The 17866-nt window shown below is 49.8% G+C and overlaps 1 protein-coding gene across 4 annotated transcripts in view; it reads left to right on the forward strand.

The window, feature by feature from the left end:
- The first annotated feature begins 10900 nt into the window (after positions 1-10900).
- Positions 10901-17866, forward strand: part of LOC105452310 (protein tramtrack, beta isoform) — a 46033-nt gene continuing 39067 nt past the window's right edge. The window contains exon 1 of one of the 4 annotated variants that reach the window (XM_011693291.1): positions 10901-11198. The gene's annotated coding sequence lies outside the window, so the exon portion shown is untranslated. Of the gene's footprint in view, positions 11199-12607; positions 13233-14274; positions 14935-17866 lie in introns of those variants that run through there. The other 3 variants (XM_011693289.1, XM_011693292.1, XM_011693290.1) reach the window with 3 other exon arrangements.

Below are 17866 nucleotides of genomic sequence, written 5' to 3' on the forward strand. Positions count from 1 at the left end.
ATGAAGTTGATAGTTTAATACATCATCATCGTGAAAGCGGCACCCTGTCTGTACATTTTCGGGTAAAAAAACACCGTCTTCTTCGGCCGTCTTCCCTGTTCTTTTCCTCGTTTTTTTGAATACCCGGAATTATTCTCCGCATCTCGCTTCTCTCGCTCGTCTCTCTTTCTCTCTCCTTTCGACGATATACGAGGACGAAAGTAGGTAGGTAGGTAGGTAGGTGGGCAGACGGAAGTCAGTTTAACGGTATCACCCGAGAGAGCTCAGTCCGTCTTCGATCCTTGCCACGTTGGAATGGGGTTCGACGAAATTCTGAGATCTCTCGCGCGATGCTGCGCACTCCTTCCTCAGGGTATCACACCCTACGAAACACGAAAGATTGCGGTTTGATACGCTTTCCATGAATGACCCATCATTTACCCTTCGTCTTCTTTTTCTACTGGATACCCCGTCCTCAGTTGAGACGCAGTACCACGCTTCTCGAAACTTTCTAATTCTTTCAAATCCTTAGCTCTTTAATCAACCTCTTATAAACCTCGAGTCACGTATCTTCAACCCTAACACAGTCGATCGCTGCAGGTCAATTTAATATTCTTCGCGGTAATAAAAGAAGCATCACGAAAAGTCTAGTTGTAGTAAGTACGAGCCAGCAATCGCGTTCATACTTCCATTAGCTATCCTCTCCTGCCATTGTGATTACATCAAGGAGCCTTTTTTTTTTCATTTTAATCTTTATTCTCCGTTTATTCTCTATTTGACGTCCTCTGTTGTTCCTCTTTCTTTTTATTACCCGGATTCGGATCGCACAGTAGCCCTTATTAAGATTCCTCCGCGAAGAGGTCAGTTGACTTTCGAGGGGGCGATTGTGCTCCCATCCGGACAGGGTTGTCGGGGAACAATGATCGTCGGGAAGGAGGACATTGACCCTTACGACGCTCCCACACTACATTACGTCAGACCGCCGCGTCCGCCGCGTGCCTGTCTCGTCCTCTCGGTGTTTTACGAGCACTTCGAGCATGGGGTTGCACCTTGCGCGGAGGTATCATCTCCGGTATTCGAACTTCTTCGAGAACGGGAGGGAACGGAGAAAAGAAAATACGCGGTATTCTCACGAGTTTTTTCCGTGTCTGCAAGCTATTATCTCTCTCCACTGCACGTAGTGTACATAACGTTATTAAATTGAAAAATACGATTGCAGGTATATCTGTGACACTTAAGAGATTGTTTGTTATTTAGGGATTAAATATCCCTCGGAATAAATTCTTCAGATTACGAAGACCGTTAGATTCGATGTTTGAGAGACAATCTAAACGCGTCATTTAAACACAATGTGTGTGTATTAAGGAACTATCATTTTCCATTAAAGATATTCAGAGCGATAATAAGAAGATAAGCACGTTTTCATATCGCCGTATGATGAAAATCCAAATATAAGGTTCTTATCGTTTTTCTGTCTTTCCCGAAGGATCCTCATACACATTCCTCGCATTTTTTTCAAACACTTGAAAAGAATTTATCAAAAAGACATACATGTGTAAATTATATATAAATATTATTAAATGTAAATGTTTATCGAGTGAAATATCTGTCATTATTGCAAAAAGAGTATTTAGCGGAGTATGTCTTGTAATAATAAAATACGCGCGTGCCGATTAGAAGTCGTTTCCGAGTCGGACTCCGATCACTTTCGACTTTCCTCTCTTTCTTTTCCTCTCGAAGGAAGTATCCGCATAATTACGGGGTTCCGCGCATTATTCGGTGGATCAGGGGAAACGCCATGGAGGCACAGCTGCGGCAACCTGTTGCAACTACCCCGAACACTGGGCTGTAGCCAGCGGGAGGCGTCTGACTGGTCCGAAACCGGGAGGGAAGCTGGGCGAGCTCGCTTCGCGAATGGACCGAATAGCGAACCGGATAGCGAATAATGAGTGCGTGCTCCCCTTTAGCAAATTCGCGCAGGTGCGATTTACCTGATGATCTCGCACATTCCGCTTTGTAAAAAAGCTTTCAAGCACGACACGATAAACTCGGTAATTTCCATAATGGAGCTTCTTCAAAGTTCTCGTGAGATAAAATCCGACCGAATAAATTCATCCGAATTATCGATATCTGTTTTTACCGATACCTGACATTCTCTAAATTTCTAAATAAGCATTAATGCTTTGTCGTCCTTTTTGTCATGGCTGCAATTTTGTATTCTGTACGCTGTAATTATGACTTTACGAGTATCTCTCGGTCACTCTCGGCTTTGTGGCGGTGAACATCCGCGATAGATTCGATTAGCCGGGGGTAATTCTATGATATCTGGTAATCCCCGTGCAGGCGGGTCGTTCTCTTTGAATCAAGGTAGAATGGACTGTGTTACCTGTCGACCTGGCGACCCGCAGAGGGATGAAAGGGAAGAGAACGGCGCGGGGAAAAGAGAGAAGAATGAGAGAGGCGAAGGAGAGGGGGAACATGAACAAAGGGCGTATTCACGCGTCAAAAGTCACCACAGCGTGACGGTAGGGTGGTCCATGAAGAGAAACCTGTGGGACCTACTTCGGCATTTCAGCGCCACGAGCACTTGTCGCAGCAGCACGGCTCGCTGTTTGTTCGCCCCGATAAAATGGCGACGATCTTTTTAAGGATTACTACATCTGGCACTATTGTATCGGCGGTATCTGACTTTCCAATTATTGAGACATTCGATTTACGTTTCCAAATAGTGCGAACGGGTTCAACGCGCCAGCGCTGAACGCGGGCATCCTTCAATTATCTGATTTCTTACTTACATATTATTGACAAAGAGTGATAGTAGCAAAGCGATATGATACCGACGGTAGACGAATGACTAATAGGATTCTACAATCTATAGGACTAATATATTTCGGGGATAACCGGGGAAGATACGGAACCGATCGTTAGCGGTCGCGAGCGGCGTATATACGCAACGCGTTTTTTTTTCCTCATTTTTTTTTATCAGGCTCTCGTCCGTGAGCGGCTCGGTCGAAAAGTCAACGCGGTTACGGCTGGGCCTTTCGAAATACCAAAAAGGCAGGGCGCTCGGAGGAACGCGTGCGAGAAAAAGTCGGCTCTTTAGTAGGTCAACGCCGATGTTGTTCCTTCCCTTCAGGATTACGTCACCCGTGTGCTCCCTCCCTCCCCCCGCCTCCCCCTCTCCCCCTCCGACTCGCGCCCGCACGCCAACGCTCGTTCGCTCGCTCGCTCGCTCGCTCGCTCGCTGGTACACGTGAAGATATGTCGTGTGTGCGCACATGTGCGCATAATGCGTACTACACGCATCCATAGTGGTTTACACGCACGTACGCGTTATACGTTGAGCGTATGTGTGTGTGTATGTGTGCGAGTTACATCGTGCGCACTTGACCACCCACCCGTCCACCCACTTAGGAAACTAGGAGTCGCTTTATCACGTCAGGTATAGCGCTCCGATCTTCGCCGGAGTTCGTTGCCTGGAAGAGGGGAATCTTTACGATCGCGAACTTCTCGTGACTTTGCCTTTCGGAAAGGAGGAATGTCACGTAGTAACTTCGCGATGTAAACAGCTCCTTCTGATTTTTTCTTTTTTTTTTTTAGCTGCCTCCTGTCGCATCGGACTCGTTGACAATTTTAGCGACAATCGTGAATTTTCGCGTTTAATGTAAAAGTGAAATTAAAGGTTAACCGGAGGAAAGAATTTTTTTTCGCGCGTCACTTCGAGATCGGTGAGCTTTACGAGGGGTTTACGAGCGTGTACATGACTATCGCGTTAGAGGGAGGTGACGGGAGGAGGGAGGGAAGGCTATGCGGGTCGGGGTCGAGTCATGCATATCGATGTTCGACGTGCATGAATTTTTCATACTCTCCTACGATTTTGAAAGCCGCGCTCGCTCGCTCGTAAATCCATAAGCCCGCCACTTGGCCGCGAGCATGATACTGAGAAGAAGTCACGGTATGTGTAATATCTCGAGTCAATCTTATGTAAAATTAAAGATGAAATTTTTCATGAGATTTTTCATTTAACATGAGAGTGTGGAGTTTAGTTAACAGAACTGTTAACAGAATACAAAAGTAGAAAGTTAAGGATTCGTAAGTGTTAAATATTAAAACTTACAATTAGATTTAATTTATTTTCGAAATAAACTTTATTTTAACGGATGAATTTAAATGAGGAGGAAGTGAAAATTAATTCGCCATACAATATACGCGCAAATTGAATAAGTTACCTTATTCACCAAGGAATCAGTCAAGAAATCGTTAAAATCCAGTTTAGTAGTAATTGATAATTGTTGAGAACTGACGGGGTATCTTAAAAATAAGTTTAGCGGAAAAATCCTGGAATATCCGGAGCGCTCCTATCTAGAGCCCACGGCGGGGTTAACGCTTGAAAGATACCGCCTACGTGGTGCGTCCTCTCCACCGATCGCAGTCAGCGCGGTGTCGTCCATTGATAGTTCCCGATAGAGAAAAAAAATGCGCTTGCTCGTGGGGCTCGCAAGAGAAAATGGAAAGGAGAATGAAAGGAGACGTTGGCGGAAAAGGTGGCGGAGGGGGAGCAGGGGGGGGAGCAAGGAGAGCGCGATGCGAGGCCGCGAAAGGGGGAGAGGGGGGGAGGGGGAAGCGAATGAGGGAAGCGAGGAGTGAAAGATATTGGTAATCGAGGAATCCGGGAACTCAGAACCGTTCGAACGGTTGCCGCTGCCGCAGACGCAAGGTCGTTGTCCTTGGGGGATCAACGACCCCTCGACGAGAGGGTGACGTGGTGGGGGTATCGCGTTCGTCCGCGCTCGCCTCCCCGACGCCGCCGCCGACGTCTGGACATAAGGGCGCCCCCAGGTTGTGCTGTGTTAGAGCCGGGGTTAAAGTCAGCCGATAGAGCCGCCACGGTGGTCTGAGTTAACGATTAACCCCGGCTCGATGACTCTTCCTTCGTGTCTCCCTCTCCTCCCCCTCCCTCTCAGATTCCGAGTGTCATACGGAATACGGAAATGTAGATTCAGTTCATTTGTCGATAGCGTATCAGCAGTTAATTAGAGAGTTGAACACATGCTATTTTCTGGCTTTCGGTTCGATTCGGAGTAGACAGGAGAGAAAACAGAATTGAGGCAAGAGAGGCATTAACGTATATATTACATATTGAAAATAGAAGTTTATAGGAGCTCTTCGATAGAAACTTTTACCGTTAAAAATTTCTGATTACTTCTGAAATTTTTCGCAAGAGCATTCTCCCTTTCTTAGTAGCGACAGATCGATAATAATTGGCTCTTTTGCTCCTGCAGTCTAGAAGACTTTGAAATATGAACTTATGTTGAGCGTAAGAATTTAAACGTCAGTAGATAGTATCAGTAGAAGGAGACGAGACTTGTGAAACACTCTGTAAAGCATAATCGCCGTCGGGTGCGACTGACCCTTAGAGATCGGGAATAAGGATACGATCGGTTACGTACACTAAACAGAAGAGGGGTAAGGGCGGGCGGAGAAAAGAGTTAAAAGGCAGCTCAAGGGGATAGAAAGTCCGGATGGTATGAAGAAACCGAGGAGGTGGGGGGGGGGAGAGGGAATGAAGGAGGGTTGGAAAGTTTTATCTTCGGGCTAGAGGATACGGCGTAACCACCTGTTGGGGTGGCGGCGGTGGCGAGGACGGCGGCGGCGCGGCTCTTCTTCGTGACTGTTTATTTTCGGCCGCGAGTTAATTTCGAATATCCTGCGGCCTCTCTTCTCTCGGCGGGTTGATAGCGTGCGCCGGAATGTAGGCCCTCTCGCAGAAGGGGGCGGGATAGGGGGGGAGGAGGGGGTGATGAAGTACAAATAGCGAGAATAGAATACACGCAAGACGAAGCGCGCGGGTACAGAGCGTTCCAGAAACTGTAACGTCGGTCTCTCTCAGCATGGCTCTTTCAATTGAATTTGTAAAAGAGTCGCTATAGAAGAGGCACTGTATCTCCGAAACGAATAGAATAATTTTAATATATATAATACAGTGGGGAAAAAAAGAAGAGTGTCATTCTGATTCAAATCAAGATGTTCGAGACAGGGGGAGTTCAGGGTATTATTTCGACTCAGTCGCACAAACGTACACACAGAATTCCCGATACGTCGACGCGACGTTACGCGAGAAAAGCAGCGCGGGGCGGTTCGCCGACGTCCTAGCTTTCTCGCCGGAAGGACTCGCCGGTGTTACGCTCGACGAAGGCGCGTGAGAGCGCAGGACGACGAGCGAGCGCGCAGGGGGAGAACGGGCGTGGATCCTGAGCTGGACACGGAACGCGGGTACGCAGAGCGGAGCGGAGCGGAGCAGAGCAGAGCAGAGCAGGGCAGGCCAGGCCAGGGAGCAATGTCCCTTCGGAGTCATCCCCTTCCTCGCTATCGCGCGTATACTCGCGACGCGAGGTATGCACGCCGTTACTCGCCTCCGCGCGCGTGTTCTCTCTCTCTCTTTCTCTCTTACTCCCTCTCTCTTTCTCACTCCCTTTCTCGACGAGGCGCTTGCTCGCTTTTTATGGAAGAGCCGTAAGCCGGGATCTTCCACGAGAGGCTTTCCCGAGAGAGAAAGAGAAAGAGAGAAAGAGAAATGGTTTTCCGACGCTTCGTCTAATCTCTCCACCCCGCACCGACAATCGTGCACGTATATGGAACGAATAATCGGAGATTTTCGTTTGTAAGCCGTAATTAGAATGACAAAGGATTACAATAATAGGAATATATATAATTATATTTTTTCGAAGATAAAGTATCAAATATCAATACTGTTTGTTAATTTTCATTCATTTTCTTAGCACCTCATTAAATTATCGTTCACTTATTGAAATGACAGAAGTGAATAATTTTCTGGTAACTCCGCGGATAATTTCTCTGTGGAAACATTTCGCGATTATTCTTTTTCCCTTTATTCGGAATGAATCATCCGCGACAATCGTGTCGAGTGACGATTGCGTGATCCGCAGGAGCGAGCGAAACGAAATGAAAGGAGAGCCGACGTACCATTTCCTTCTGCAGTCGCGGTTTCTCGGAATATCCTTTGCGGTCACGACGATACGGATAAGGATATCTGGCATATGAAGGCGCGCAACGCGCCTTGGAATCGTCGGGACGTCAGTTCCCTCAGCGGGAACTGGTATCTCACGTCCTTTCTATTCGCCGTGACCTCAAAACCCTACGTTGACCTTAGAAGGGCCGCGCAGCGCTGGCACCGTCGAGAGTGCTACCAGCCAGCCGAAAAAAAAAAAAATATCGTTCACGCCTCTACGGGGTGTAGCCGAGCCTGATAAGATAGTCACGCGTCTGTATACGTGGCGTGGCGTTAAGGCGAATTTACACAGTCCGCTCTTGATGATCCTCACCCGATGACTCATCCAAGCCGAATGCATTCGACGAAGGAGTTTTTGTTTCAAACGATCGCCACTACTCGTGGGAGTGATTGGGAGAAATCCGTAAATCGGAATTTTCCGATCGTCAATTTGAAACTACGAAGACGTTTCACGGATCTTTCGAATCGTAGAAATCCAGACGAGATTAAATCGTCCGAAGAGTTCAAATATTATCAGAACGATTAGGATGACTACGACCAAACGTCGACTATACAGCTAAACTTGACCGTTATATAACTCATTAGACAATCCGCATTAATTTTTTTATGTTGCGTGAGAAGAAGATAAGATTAAAAATAATGAATCGTAGTTTTAGAAACTTTGTTCCAAGCAATTCCGCCGCTCGACTTGATCGCCGATTAAGTTAAGCCGAAATTTAGTCGAGGTTCTTATAGGGAGACTGCGGCCGCGCCGCTTTATACGGCTCCCGATATGCAGATCCCCGTGTTTAATTGCCCCGCTGATGATCGGTGTCATTGACACTCCATGTCGTCGAGAGATCGCCATCGGATCGCCGCCCGGTCGATCCGAGGAGAATTCAAACACGGCACGCGGTAAAGAGGTTAAGACGACACTTAACCCCCCCGGGGTCGCATATGGTTCCCAGTTGGAGCGAACGGCACTGGCGGCGTGTCGTAACCACACGAACCTTATGTGTACACTAATTAGGACCATTGAGAAGGAAGACGGGGAGAGGAGACATTCGATATATAGGACGCCACCCGTTAGCTTCGCTGCCGGCGGCACGCGGTTGCGCGACGCATTAACATTTAACATTAACACTAACCCGTTCCCCCTACTATAGTCTCCTCGTGTTGCCCCTACTATCTCCCACCCCCCTCCCTCGCCGTTTAAAACGATTGATATCATTTTCACAATATCAGCCAAGTTCTCTCTCGATGTCGGAAATCCGAGGTGACATCCGCGCGTTTCTCGTTTTGAAAGAAAGAATTTGAAACGTGACGAGAAAACGCCTTATTTCTATTCATATCTTTATTCCGACGTTCGATTTAGGTATATATGTATACATATATGTTTACAATTTAGATTTTTCATATATGTTTAAAATTTAGATTTCTCATACATGTTTACAATTTAGATTTTTCATATATGTTTACAATTTACATTTTTCATATGTGTTTACAATTTAAATTTCTCATGAGAACGGCTCGCAGCTCATCCTCTCTCTCTCTCTCTCTTCCTCTTTACCTCTCGTTTCACGTTTGTTCGCGCTCTTTGGCGCACCGCCACGGCTCGTTAGTTTTCCGGAAATGTATCCGAACACTGTTGCAATCGTGCGCGTTTGTCATGAGGTGCGCCACCCTCGGCGACCCGTTCGCAGGGACCTGCCTCATCACCACGACCTGCGTGTCTGCAATCTCGATTTGCGAATAACAAATGTAAATTCACTCGGATCCGCGAGTGCGCAGTTTGTTTCCGGATGAACGCGACATTGCCGAGCAGCTCGTGAAAATACTCGACAGCCGCGCGTTCGCCGACTGCGTCCGATTCTCTAGAAAGAAAGAAGAGTCTTTTCACCGCGGCTCTCCTGTCACTTCGACAAGAGATTCATTATTTATCCCGAAGTAAATAATGTTTCATACTTTCGCCTGTGTCCCCACGCGCGGACACGCGTGTTGCGTGACGTAGAAATATTGTTGCAGATACCATCTAGATACTCTCGCAGAGAGTCTTTCCTGTGCTATTTTAACAAGAGTCATTTTAAAGACGTCATTAAGAGTTGTCTTAGAAACTGAAAGGAGTAAAGATAATAACATTTTTCTCTGATGCAAGTCAGAAATTGAAAGAGGTATAAAATGTTTTGCATTTATCGTATGTTACAGAAAAGAAAAACGTTTGATCTACCCTGCAAAATAAATCGACCGTGTTTTTTGGACGTCAGTCAGAAACGCGGAGGCGCGTTTCAAAGTACGAAAGGATCGTTCCGTGGCGTGCATATAACGGGGAGTCGCGCTGGAAGGCAAGGAGCCGGGCAAGGCAAGGCAAGGCAAGACAAGGCCTGGTAAGACGCGAGAGAAGGCTTGGCTCTTTCTCCCTCTCCCTCCCTCTCTCTTTTCTCTCTCTTTTGCTCTTTCTTCCGAGTTCGAGGCGAAGTCGGCGTCGGCAGTCGCCACGGCCGTTTCTCAACCCTTTCGCGGTTACGTCACGTTAAAAAAGCTATTTGGGGTCAACACCCCGCGCTACAGCGACACGTGTAGTACTCCTTGGATCCCTCCGTGCCCCCGCCGCGCTCCGCGGCGGCCCTCCACCCCGCGGTAACGCGAAGACAGCCCTCTCCCCCTCCTTCTCCTCCGCGCGCGCAAGCAATGACGCCATTGCTGTCATTTCCCTTCCCTCCCTCCATCTCGCTCGCCTACTCCAAGTGTTCCTTCTACTCTCGCCGAGGTTTCTAAGCTTCCTAGACGCGCCAGGGCCAGAATCCCGGTTCTAGATGGGCGCGCGACACGCTGGGCGCCGATAATTGTAATAGGGTTGTCGCTAAAAACTGTACAGTAAAAATTCTCATATACTTTTGTTATTCATTAATATTCTCTATTAGTATACGCATGTATACATAAAAGAAAAAAAAATGTATTTTGTACAGAGGAATTGTGCCGGTTAAATTAAATCGTAATGCCGAACATTAACCCTCGAAGAAAAATAACGATCAAGTTTGTGCAATATACAGCGAGTTCTCTTGCGACAGAGGAAACGTCAGACGGAAAGAGAGAACGGATCGAATAAGGATAAGATGGTAGGAAGGGGGAAAGGCATAGCAGCCCCGAGCGATACAGCCCTGGCCGTGGGCGCGCAACGAAAGAGTGGTAGGAGAGTCAGCCGAGTTTCTCGTGGAAGCGAGCGAATGAGCGCGCGCGCACGTTCCGAGCTAGAACTAGCTAGAGTCTCGCTAGAGCGGAGCCAAGGACACTAGACGATCAGCAACAGTAGTCGCAAGAGTCAAACGACAGTGGCGGAGGCGGCGGCGGCGGCGGCATCAGAGATGGTGGTGACTCCCCTTCACCCCGACCCACGCCGTCTATACGTGTTTCGTTTACCCCCGAACTCCCCCCTGCCCCGCGATATTACCATCGTCGTCCTCACCCCCTCCACCTACCACCGTCGCCGCCACCGCCGTTGCCCCGAGAGTCTCTCTCCGCAGCTTCCCCTTCCAGGCACTTTTTTTTTGTCCGACAGTGTACGCCACTCTTGCGTCCATCGTGACAAGGCGGCCGCCTCGGTGCCTTTTTATCAGTCGACCGAAAAGATCTCGGCGAGGATCCTATCGCCCCGCGCGCGTTTGTTTGCACTCACTTGAGAAAAGAGCACGCAGAGAAGGAGAGAGAGAGAGCAACCCTCGGGCATGCTGCGAGAATACAAATGTATAAATACACATTGCATGTATATATGTATATCGCGTTAGAGCTCCCCCTTGCATTCGTCTGGCCACGCGAAATGGCACGGACGTCCCGTTAAACGCGACTGCCAAAGGGTGGAGGGGCAGAACGAAGGAGATAAGGGGGAGAGTAGGAGAGCGAGAGAGAAAGAGAGAAGGACAGTCGCGGAGCGCGACGTAAAGTCGCGGCGACGGCGTGCGGCGTATTTGCGACGCGAGGCACGCGTGCGGGGTGAACGCGTCGCCGGTCCTGTTGCCAGCGTAGCAATTTCGCCGGAGGGACAACGCGGGAAACTACTCAGGGCTATACACGGCTGTATCTTCAACGGAACGTCGATTTTGTCGACGAGATTCGGACGGGTGAAGAGGAACATTGGAACTTTGGAGCGGAGCATCCACCAGCGGGCAATTTCAACCGGGCAGAGACTTGCTGCCGGACACGCAACAGTGGTCGGGTAGGTTGGCGCACAACTTGAGGTTCCGTTGCGAAGCGACCTCGTGGCGGCGGCGGCGGCGGCAGCGGCAGCGGCGGCGACGGCAAGAGAGAAAGAGAGAGCGAGAGAGAAAGCGAGAGAGATGGACGCGGTTCGCCGCCGCTGCCGCCGCTGTCTGGCAGAAAAAAGTGCGCAGGCGCGCGAATCGCGCTCTCGCTACTAACCCGCGACGACACCACCGCACACCTTCCCTTCCCGCCCCTCTCGCCCTCTGGTCCGCGCGTTCCGCGCTCGCGAATTTCCTGTCCCGCGGCCAGGGGAGGAAGTGGCGGGGGAGTCACCTCGTCGCATCCCTCTCCACGTGCATCCCCGCGACGTTCGGGGCCGGTCCATCCCCACCCCTCCGACCTCCTCCTCGTAGGAAAGGACTTTGGTCTTCTCCGTTTCTCTCTCGTCCTCCGCCTTGACCCTCGCCCCATACCCACCCGAAATGGTCAGCACTTTCGCGACGGAGGATGAAGTTTCTCGGTAACCGAGTCGACCCGACGCGCGATAGTTTGCGACGCGACGGAGTCGATTTCAAGGTCGAAGGGTAATTCAGGAAACTCGGGGAAACTTGGCCCTGCTAAAGTTTCAACGACGATATCGTACGCGCGGCATTCTCGTTGACGAGAGATTCATCGAGATTACGCGCGCGCAGCGCGTATAAACTTGAGAAACGGAACTATACAGATCGCGCAGCGTCGAGGGGAGGAGGGTGCGTTACGGGAAAAAAAAAACCCACGGATACGAGGGCGTCGCGCATGGGGACGGGCGAAGCGGGCGGCCGTCTCTCCGGATCTGAGAGCGTGAGAACAAAGGGGCGAAAGCAAGTGCCCTTTTTCGAGGGTGATCGAGGGAGTCCAAAGTAGAACGGACAGAAGCGAGACGCGGTTTACAGGTCTCGCAGGCGTCGAACGAGGACAACGTGACGTGCAATAAGAATACGAGAGGAAACGAGAGAGAGTTGTCCGTTCCTTGCGGGGGCTAACAACGTGAGGAAGAAGCAACACATAGGAGAGGGTGAAGCGAGGGATAAGGGGGGGAGTTTCACATTCGCGACGGAGAGAGGCGCGTCGTCGCGCGCGCGCGGAGAGTGAGACGGGGACGGAATGAAGAGAGAGGGAGAGACGAGACAAGTGGTAGCGAGTAGGACGGCGGGAGCGAGCCGGGGGTGCGCGGGGAGCGCGCTGCGTAGGGTGCGGGGGTGGGGGAGCGAGCGAGAGGCTCCGCCAGGGTAGAGAGCGCGCGAGAGGGTGTAGTGGGGGAGCTCTCTGCGGCTACGTTTCGTTCCGTCGCGTTGCGTCGCGTCGCGTCTCTAGGTGGCGGTGGTGGTAGAAGTTTGCGCTCTTGCGGGAGGTTGCGAAGCGCGCGTCCGCGACTCCTCGACTTCGGAGCCACGGTTCGGCTCGACTCGGCCGTCGTCGGGCACGGTGGTTCGTTTGGTTGAACGAGGGCGCGTGAGCGAGGAAGCGAGCGAGCAGCGTACATTCGTTCGTTCGTACACTCGGGCGGGTGTGCGTCGCGCTCGCTGCTGCTGCTGCTGCTGTCTGCGCGTCGCGGTGCGGTGCGGTGCCGCACGACGACGGGTGAAGGGTACTGCGAGTGGAAGACACGTCCGTGGCTGGCTTGGTTGGCTAGGCGGGCGTAGGCGAGGTTCCGTGACGGCCGTTCGGTGGCGCAGCAGAAATTCCCCGGCACGGCTCGCGCGGGTTGGTCAACGGCGTGGTGTGCGTGCGCCTTCCGTCTCGCTCTCGCGCACGACGTTCGACGCGAGTGTGCGTGGCTCGCGGCGTATACGTGTACGTACGCTCGGCCCGCGCGTACGTATCTGCCCCGAGAGAGTCCGTCCGCGCCTCGACTTGCTGACATGGCGTCCTAGTGCTGCGCACGGGCCAAGTTGGACGTCCTTAACGCGCGCGCCACGGAAAACGGATCTTCTCGCACCTCTGTTTCTCATCCCCCCGTGTGTCGTCGTCGTTGTCGTCGTCCTCGTTTAACAGCGAGGATGCCAAGGTAAGTGCGAGTGGTGCGCGTCGTGACGCCCGCGCGTCTAACCAGGCGGTAACATCCGATCTTTGACGAGCGCCTTCTCGTCGCCCTCCTCATCGTGTCACGTCGTGTTGTATTGTCGTAATTTATTTTTGCTAACTCCTCTCGTCATTCGACAAAGAGGCGACGAAGAAAAGAAAGAATCGAGGTGTGCCCGCGCGCTCGGGTGTCGTCGGTCAGGACCGGGCGGTGTCGATAAGCTCCGAGAAATATGCGAATCGTTCGACGGTGACGGCGGCGCTCGCAAAACGAGACACAAATCGAAACGAGACATCGAGCAGGGTCGTTGCCATCGTGAGCCACCCTCGCGAATCGATATTGCCAACGCGACCAGACAATCTTTCTCTCGTTTCCTCCCTCGCGCGACACGTATACACCTCTTTACGCCTCCCCCTCCCTTCCCCCGTTTCTGTCTCTCTCTCTCTCTTTGCTTCCATGCCATTCTCCCTCTTTGCACCCTCCCACCGTTTCTGCATTCGACCCTTGTACCCATCTCGGTTCTTCATTTTCTTCCACCTCGACTGGATTGCCGTTCGTGTGGAGCATTCGTGCGCGCGGTGCTCAGCCCCGTGAGTTATCGCGAGTGTATAGCCGCGCTCGCGCGCGTGTCTGTGTTTACGTATGCATGTATGTACCGCCGCGCGCGTTCCTACGTGGCTGCGTCGGAAGGGTTAACAGCGACGAATCGGCGGGGCAGGAATGGTAGAGGTTAGTTTCGAGGTAGTTTCTTTTCCACGAAGCGAAACCGCGATATAGAAAGAATTCCCTCTCTCTCTCTCTCTCAGTCTCTTTCGTCCTCCCTCCTTCCCCTAAGGAAGAAAGAGACGGAGAGAGCGTGGTCCGAGGGTACTACGTGGCTTATCGGCGCATCGACGGGCGGCGTGCTTCTCGACGTGGATTTTTCGCTCGGGAGAGGGTTGCGTAAATCCCTCCCCCCTCTCTCTCTTCCTTCCTTCTCCTCCTCTCTCTCTCCCCCGACGTGCCTCTCTACCCTACCCTTCCATTACCCTCCCCCTCACCCGCCGCCGCTCCCTCGGACGTGTCGCGCGGTCGGCTTCGGCGCTGCCCATAGGCGCCGATACGCCCCAGGGTGTCGAGGCCGACTTCAGCCCGGCGCTCGGTGGAGCTCGGTCGTCTTCGGTCGCGTCCGTCCGTCCGTCCGCCGGGCATCCTCCCCCTCGCTAGTCGTCAGTCGCGCGCTCATTGAAGCCGCGTGCGTGCGTGCGTGTACTTCGTGCTGCTCCGTTCACAGTTTTTTCCTTCCTCGGCGACCCCGGTCGACGGTGATCCACTTCGCCTCATTTACGATTCCTACCTACGTTCCCTCGTTCCCGCACCCCGTTGTCTCACCGTCGGTAACAACCTCCGCGCGCCCACGACGTTGTGGATGGATTTGGAGTCTCGGAGCACGTGTCTCTTTTAGCGCTCTTGTGCTCCGCCTCATCGGCTAAGAGGGGTTTGAGGGGCGAGAGGAGGGTAACGGACGTTGATGCTGCGTCGCGCCGCGGTAATTAAGTCGATCGACGCAACTTTGTGGTGTGATAACGAGAATTGTGCAACCTGTACGTCCCCCGCGCGCGCGCGCGCGCGCCCCCCCGACAAGGAGGCGCTGGCTGTGGATGCGCGACGTGTTCGTGAGTCACGTCGGGGTGCTGCCGGTGTGTGGGTGAGTTTTTGTACTTTGTATGCCTGAGTGCGTGCGTGCGTTCGTGCGTGCGTGCGTATAAACGCGCAGTGCCGTGTCTCGTGATTTTTTTTTCCGACGAATTTTTCAAGTGGTAGGAAAAGTCGCGTCGTTACATCCGCGATATACGGAGAGGCGGATATGTGAGGAAAAAAAATATGTGAATTAGTATAGCAAAACTGTTCGTTGGGGTAAAATAATGAGAAAAATTATCTTCGGTATTTCTTCATTTTTTCTGGAAAAAAAAACCATTTTTATCTCTTTTGATAACACATACGCGCGCGCGTTCCAATTGTAATCTCAAAACCGAAATTTCACGGTAATAAATAGACATCTCGCCGCGGAGCACGCCGTTCTATCCGAGTTATCTCGATACAGTTAACGGAGGATTCGTGTTATCTTAGAAGATATAGGCGCACTCGAGCCTCGGGATTGGACTTGGCTCCGCGTTTCGCAACTCGGTGCCAAGGGCCTTCACACGAGATTTCGAGTGTTTATTCCACACACGAGGTGTCAAGGAGCTCTATCGCCACGCCTCTCTCGTTTATGGGAGAAGCTCCGATAATGACACCCCGTATATAGTTACGTAAACACCGTTTCCTTCTTCAACTTTTTTCATGGAAATGCGGAATGTTTTGAGTCAATTGACGATGAGATAGAGCGATTACATCTTTCACTGTAGAACAGAAATTACACGTGCGTTGTATTTATTTTAAACCCATCGTTTTAAAAACTCTATTCACGATATTAACGTTCTATTAAAAAACAAATCGTTGAATTACTCTCTTCGATCACGCTTCAGGCTGACTGAAATCGAATTTTTCTCTAAGAACTTTTTACGTATGTTCCTTTTATAACGATATATTTGTCTTCGTTCTGAATATATCACTTATTTCTCCGATTACCGTGAGAGATTAGAGAAAAAAGAGGGTCACACGAGATATCCTTTCGATATCGCAACCCTCGTCGTTCAAGGACTCGAGTGTCTCGACTTCATAAAAAGTAGTGCATGTGGATTCGAAAAGCATCCGGAGCAAAGAGGGCACGGTGTGGGACAGGGGGGTAAAGAGGGGCGGGGTGGAGTGCGCGGCGCGGAGGGCTGCAATACACGCGGGCGACAAGTGCGTGCACGCAACGAAGCGTCGACACGTCGACCGTACCCACGTGCGTTCCGATGAGAATTTACATGCGACTTCCTGCGGGCTCTCTCGCCCTCCCGCCTGATTAAGAGTAGCGTGACGATTTTATCGCGGTACCCGCGAGGGGTTGAAGCGGCGCCAATTATGGTGGCGATGGCGATGATGATGATCATTACGGTGATGATGATGATGGTCGTAGGCGAAGGGAGAATGTAGATAAACAGCGGTACGGGGTTAATATATACGTTACGCATCGAATACCCCGATTTTTCAATCTTCAGCCACGTCGCGTGGATTCTGAGCTTCCTGTTAATTCGTTTTATCTTCTTGGCGTTTCCTGGACTCTCATGATGCCCCCGAACCCCGAATTTTCTAATCTCCCCCAAGAATTCTCGCCTATGTGTTTCCCCAACGAATGTTTTATTATCTGATTCCGAATGTTTTTACTCGATGTTAACTTTTCCCCGATCGTTCGAATGGAAAATTTTTTCCAACTTTTCGACTTTTGCCCTTTTATATTTCTCGTATTATCTGATTATTCCCTTTGAATAATGCAAAGTTTGGAGTGTAGGAAAAAAACTGGGGGTGTTCCCTGAACCGAGAAAAGGGGTTTCCGTGTATCGCGACTATAAAACGATGGGGGTTTCCTTTTTCCTGTTCTTCCACGGTGAACTGAAATCATTGCATTACGCATCTCTCCGCCGTTCCTGTTTCCTTTCGTTAATTAATGTACATTCAGTCGTACTTGAACCGTGTCAAAATCCATATCATCGAACTTATTAGCCGGCAGGCTTTATTTTCAAAAACCTAATTTCTTGTGCATCACGCGAACGTATATAGAATGCATCGAATTTTTTTTCACCTTATTTTACATACAACTCTCTTAATTCAAATGTAAATTTGTTTTATCAAAAATGCCATCCGTTTATCACTTACAATTTTTTATGGCCATGGACATTTTTTTATGGTCAGCTCTCTTATCAGCTCTCCTAAGTAAACAGAAAGTTAAATATATAGAAAGCGGTTTACGAAATTTGCCACCATGTAACGGTAACAACTGTTGAAACGTATCTGTTTTCCCTTGCCTTATCATCTTTCCTTTTATTACGTGTGTCGATTTACAATCGCGCGATCGTCAGGATATATCCGTTACAAGAATGTCGGGATTCTCGGACAGCGATTTGCACTCTTGCCAACTCGGAGTTTTGATTTTCATGAAGATAGGGTAAATTACGTGCGTTCGTGCGCCACAAGCACGATTATGGCCGCATTATAAGAGGAGATATCTCAGACTACTGTCTCTTATCGAATTTTTTTCTTTGTGTAATTAAGAGCTGATTTAATTTTGGATATTTTCCAGCAGAATGATATTGTTTCTCAGCACGTACGTCTTTATATATTAATAATTATTTAAAAAACGATATAATTAAGTATGTATATGTCTCTACTATTATTGTATTGCATAAACTATAAATTAATTTAATATAGTATATATAAAATTCAAAAATATAAAATAATTTGATACGTTTTCATATTGACTTTAGACTGCAGAAGCTACTGTAATTTTTTATTTGACAAAATTGTGAAAATCAATATTATTATTGCTTTGCAATAAATTTATTAAGAAATTAGTTTACTAATATAAAACATTAATTAGCTGAAACCCCTTTTCTCGGTTCAGGGAACACCCCCAGTTTTTTTCCTATTTTTGATTGATAAATTTGAACAGTTGACTTATGTATCAGCTCAAATGGAACCCTTTTTCAAATGAGACA

Source organism: Wasmannia auropunctata, unplaced genomic scaffold (assembly GCF_000956235.1).
Source record: "Wasmannia auropunctata unplaced genomic scaffold, wasmannia.A_1.0 LD336033.1, whole genome shotgun sequence".
Lineage (NCBI taxonomy): Eukaryota > Metazoa > Arthropoda > Insecta > Hymenoptera > Formicidae > Wasmannia > Wasmannia auropunctata.